Consider the following 6,309-nt stretch of genomic DNA (forward strand, 5'->3'; position numbering starts at 1 on the left):
ATTTTAAGAAATGTAATAGAAAGTAAGTTGAAAAATTTGGTGATATGTGAGTCCTACTTTGATATATTAGTTTTATAATGAAATGTGAGTGTAAAAGAGTTAGTGGAAAGTAGGGTTCACTACCAAAAATGGTAAAAGTGAAAGATGACAAATTTTTAGGGACGGACGAAAAAGGAAATAGGTAACAAATTTTCAGGGGGACGAAAGGAGTACTTGTTATTTGTTTAGCTAGTTTTAGTTCTACAATTATTTAAATATGTTTAGTACTTTTCCCAATAGCATATGTTTATTTTAGGAGCAAATGTTCTTTTACCTATGAATATATATACTTTCGTCTTTTATTCTTTGCATTAAGTGTATAGCTCATTTGTCACACCATAATCCCAATTTATCATTTCAATCTAAATTCAATTACATAGCCATTCGCCTATAAGTGGGATCATCCCTTAAATACTACTCCAAACGAAGCTACAATCTTGCAATAATTGAAATTTTAGGGATAATAATTAAACATGTTGTCTGAACATCATACTCGAAGGCTGGATTATGAGGCGAGGCACTGTCTTTGACCAACAACATCCTAGTCTGGTCAGGGTTGCCAGCCAGACAACCCCGACTCAGACTTATCAGACGCCCTATCCGTGCCTCTAGGAATCATCAACATTCTAGGATGCGGTATCAGAGCACCAGAGACATCACCCCACCAGTCCAGGTTTCTACGTACCACTCCATCGTCTTCCTCAACCCGTCCTCCCAAGCGGTCCTCTCAGCCCACCCCAAACCCCTTAGCTTCTCGTCGTCAAGGAAATATCTCTGATCATTGAATGGCCTATTCTCCACGAACCGAACGCACTTGCCAGCATCCTTGTTAAACATCTTGCATATATCTCGTGCAACGTCGATAACCCTCCTCTCCCGCTTCGTCCCAATGTCGCCCGATTTCTCCTCTGCGGAGCACCACCTCAAAAGCCTCCGCAACATCCTCACAATACAGATAACTACGCAAATTAGAGCCGTCGCCATGGATAGGCAGAGGCTGTTCCATCAGTGCCAAGAGGATGAACTTGGGGATCAACTTCTCGGGGAACTGATTCGGGCCATAGACGTTGTTGCCACGTGTCGTGATCATAGGCAATCCGTAACATCTACCATAGGCCATGAAAACCATCTCCGCCCATGCCTTGGACAACGGAGAAAAATTGAAATTGTTCTGATTTAATACTATTACGTTTTTAAACTTATTTGAATTGATCATAATTTTGACCGAACTTCGAGGTTTAAATGATTACAGTCTCTTTTATACTCCCTCCTTTCAACAAAAGTATGCACTGTTTCCTTTTTAGTTCATCTAACAAAAATATGTGCTTTCTAATTTTAGCAACTCTTTCTTTTTACTGAGATGAGACTCATTTTCTACTAACAATACTTTAATTATTTTTTCTTTCTATTTCTCTTATTTTACCAATTATTTATTAAAATCCATGTCTAACAAAAAATGCATTATTTTGTGTGACGGAGGAGGTATATTGTTATCAGAATTGGTAGACTAATTAAGGTTTTATTTTTATACTATTATTATTGTTATATTAAGTACGTCGGTACGAAACAATCTGAGAATTTCTGACATTGCTTTATAAGTTTGTTTTGCAAGAAAAAAAAAAAGTTTGTTAAAGACTTCGTCTTATATACAATTGCTTAGGAAATGTTCGGGAACATGGAATTGAAGGTGTGGAATTTAAATTGAATCCTTCAATTCCAAATCCAATGTTTGATACCAAAAAAAAGTTTAAATTTGGAATTGAATTGCAATTCCAAATCTTTTAATTTCACAATTTGAATTTCATATCAAAAGTAGAAAATTGGACTTTCAAATAGTTATAAAATTACATATTTTCGCTATATATATACAACATATACTTCACACATTTCACATACTACACAAATTTCACACATTTCACACACTACACAAATTTCACACACTATACGCAATTCACACACTACACACAGTACACAAATTTTACACTTCACACACTACACGCATTTCACGCACAACACAAATTTCACACACTGCCCACACTACATGCATTTCACACACATTTCACCCATTCGGTGCCTTTTTAATTGATTTGAAGAAACGTCAGATGTGTAGCCATTTTTTTTTTATTCCATGTCCATGATCTTTCGACCAAGTATTCGAAATCCGAATGAAGAAGAATTTCATTTTTATTTTCCCTAAGCGCCTCGATCTCCAATTTATCAACATCTTTTCTTCTACAAAGCAGAGGAAAATATAGATTTTGGGCTGATCCAAGTACATAGATATTTTTATCCAAACCCAGGTCATGTTTTAATATTTCAGTTGAGCCCAGTTTCGTATCTATAGCACAAATGAGATCAATCTGAGCAGTACCACGTTCTCCCACCACCTTTATTTTTCTTACAGGGAAAAGAGGAAACCGAATCATTTTATACACTCACAAATCACTGCCAAATCTCAAACGGAAACCACCTCAACCTATATGTACGCATACCATTATTCAGTTTAGTTATGCACATCATAATTAGGGCTGGGAATACGGAGATCGGGTAATGGGTTTATCCGTACCCGACCCGATATCCGCCGGATATTGGATATCCAATATCCAATTTTACGGGATTGGGTATGAGATTGGGTAATGAAATTTAAGATAAATCGGGTATTGGGTAACCCGAATAAGTATCGGATATTATCCGAATATCCAATTTATTATTTAAAGCAATTTTTAAATTAAGTTTAGCCATTTTGGACTTAAGAGCTAGGCTAATTTATTTACTAATTACAACTTACTAGATTAACTTTCTCTAAACTTATATAAATAAGTCAATCTCTCTTACTCTCTAGGTCACGGCATCTCCAAACTCCCAAGTTTTACGTATTGCATAACCAACTCATATGGTTTTTATGTTTTAGTAAATTATTTTGACTTTTGAATTATATTATTCGTTGCTTCTACAATTTAATTAAATGCGTAACTTTTATTATTTTACTTACATATTGTATAACCAATCTTAATAAATATAATCACATACTTTAAAATAAAAGTGACCCACTTTTTTTATAGTTGTATACTACAAAATAAATGCAACATTAAAATATTAATCAATTTAAATATTTCTATATTTACATCAGTATATGAAATTAAATTTTTTTTATTAGTTATTAACATATGTAAAGAGTCAGGTATTTGGGTACCCGATACGTCGGGTATGGATACCCGAGGCGGGTATTGGAGTACCCGAAAATATATCGGGTCGGGTTTTGGATAGATATTTAGATGATTTTCGGGTTTGGATACCCGGTTTTTTTGGGTGGTCTCCACGGATACCCGTATTCGCACCCCTTCATAATTACCATACCGAGAGCAAAAAGAAGAGAAGAAATACGTTTACTTTTATTCTGAAATTGGGAGCTGCAAGAGAAGAAAAAAATCAATACAACATATACTTTCATCAGTTCCGCAAGCATCGTTGGAATGACGAAAATCGAACGGCATCGGCGGCGGCAGCATTGCTAGGCTGCTTGACGAACCTCAAACAGCAGCAGCGGAGTCTAGGCAACGGAAATTCTCAGCAATCGAACACTGAACGGATTGACTGTGTCCCGGTGCTGAAACTGTAACATCCCGGAATTTAGAACCCTAATCTTAGAGCCCTAGAATTAATTGTTGATGACGTGGAATCGAGAATGAATTTATTTCATGAGATGTTATGGTCGAATTGAGTTTAGGGTTTGTGTTGAAAGTTTGAAAAGTCAAACTATTTGATTTAAATGATGTGGCATGTGATATATTAAGTTATGAGATTATGTGGCAATTAATTGTTTAAGGGTGAGTGAGAATAATTAGAGAAATTTCCATAAATACTTGTCACCCTAGTTCTTGTAATTTTCGAACCCTAGACTCCTTTGAAGAGAAATTCTATTTCTTCCGGAATTTATTTAATCCTTGGGATATTTATCCAAATTAATTCCAAGAGCCAGTTATTTCCTTGTTTAAAGATGGAAAAATCGAGCCCCCTTATTTTTCTAGTGATTTTCGAAAATCACCATATTTGGGAAGGAAAGATATTATTATATTTTATTTGGTTCCTTACTTGATTTCCTTCCATACCTAGAATTTAATTATTCTACCAAATCTTTCCATACCTCAAGAGATCTTGCCTTACCTTATTCTAGGCAATATTTGAAAACCCATGCCTTATTTACCTAGGCATAGAGGCGCCACTTTTGACTCCACGAATGGGAGAATTCTTATTTTATTTTTGCTCCATGATATTTTATTCTATATGAAAAAATACCAAAACAAAATCTTGGCTATCCTAGAGGCCCAGTTTTCGAAAATTGCCATGCTTGATGCCTAATCTATTTTTGTTAATTCTTCTTCCCTACTTCACAATATTATTTTATATTATTTAATTTGGGGAGAATGAGATCTTACCAAATATTCTATTCTAATTACCTAAAGATCTTGTTGAGCACTATAAATAAGAGAGACATCAACCCTAGCCCCCATAATTTTCGGCCCCCACCCTCCCACACACTCTCTCAAATTTTCTTCTTCTACTCTCCAATATTTTGCTATCTTTTGGAGAAGAATTGAAGTTTAATCCAAGAACTTTGAAGAATCAAGGCTAATACTTGTTTTCTACCGATCGTTTTTCTCAAAAAGGTATTTTTGTTTAAGAGTTATGCTTGTTCTCCTTCTACCTCTTCTTTTTCTTCTTCTAACCGATTAATCGGTCTTCTTGAACCCTCATGCATCTTGGTCGAGTGAAAGAGGGATAAAAAGGGATGTGGGAACATGTGTATGTGTGTGTGCCGTGAGTGTGTGTGTGGCGTGTGTGTGTGTGTGCCGTGTGTGTGTGTGTGTTGTTGTGTTGTGTAGTGTGTGTTTGATAGTTAAATAATCTTGTGTGATGAACATGGTCTTGATTAATTGGTAATGATAAGATGAATCGTTGGGAACAGGGGAAAAGTAATGAGACATGCATGAGTAAGAGTAGTATCGAACCTAATTTGTGATATGTGCCTATGTGATTAAAAGGTGAAACTTTGGTTGCGAAGCCGGATAACGGAAAAGCGAAACTACTTGAAAACTAAGCAATCGAGGTGGGCTTTACTCTTAAAACTCTCTTTTATTTTGTCAAAAGTATTGATTGGTGTTATAAGGGTGGTTTAACTGTTATGCCATGCCTATGTCTGTTTTATTGTGATGTTGTGTGCCTGATGCCTAGTTTGTGAGTTCGCTCCATTGGGCTATATGGCTATGGATATATTTATACGAATTCGGGTCTGAGTATGGGCCGCAAGCCCTATCAGGCTGTGTACACGAGGGGATCGGGAGCCGTCCTTGCTAGTCGGCCGGTCTCGTGGGCGAAAAGTGTGGCCACACTTTCGTCGCACCATGAAATGATTGTGATTGTGGATTATGTTGAGGAAAATGGGGAGTTATTTTGACTGACCAGTCTATGGAAAATATATTTTGTGATACTCGTGATATTCTTTTATAACTGCTTAAAAACTCGAGTTCACTTGGTAAGGGTGGCATAACTTATAAAATATTTTGGCAATGAGCTCACTGAGTATTTCAAAATACTCAGCCCTGCATGTGTTTTCCTTATGTGCAGGTTGAATGATGACGAGCGGTGGCGGGTGTTGAGCAGCTTAATTAATTAATATGGATGTGTTGAACTCTAAGTGTAGTTGTGTCACCATACATAGCTATGCTTTTCTCTTGGTCGTTTTCCGCTGAATTTTTGATACTCTTTAGAATTTCTTTTGGAATATTTGCATCTTGCCTTCGGTTTGAGGCCTTAGTCTTTTCTCGTGATTTTGTCTTGGATACTATGTCGTACTCTTAAGGTTTTGACCATCATTTATGATATCTATCTTCCTTTGAACTTCTAGGTTAAGTTGTTGCATTAAATACTCTGATATTTCTTCCAATTCTTTTGGTTAATACTCTTTAAATGAAACCCTAGCCTATGTTTACTTCTTTTGAGTCGGTTTCGGGTAGCAGCCGCCGCATTTATTGTACCCTAGGAGGGCGGGCTGTTACAGAAACTGATCGAGAAAGCGAGTCTGATGATACGACAGCAATCGAGAGACAAGGCTGGAGCATGGTGGTCACAAATCAAAGACGGAGCGACTTTGCTGCTGAACGGAGAAGTCGGCGGTTGGGATGCGAATCAAAGGTTGCAGTAGCGAGTGACAGCGAGAGAGAGGGAGAGAAACAAAGCTGCTTTGAGAATTTGAGAGATGAAGATAGAGGC

The sequence above is a fragment of the Salvia hispanica genome, chromosome 2 (assembly GCF_029641045.1).
Source record: "Salvia hispanica isolate PSC_SH4W2 chromosome 2, Shi_PSC_v1, whole genome shotgun sequence".
Taxonomy (NCBI): domain Eukaryota; kingdom Viridiplantae; phylum Streptophyta; class Magnoliopsida; order Lamiales; family Lamiaceae; genus Salvia; species Salvia hispanica.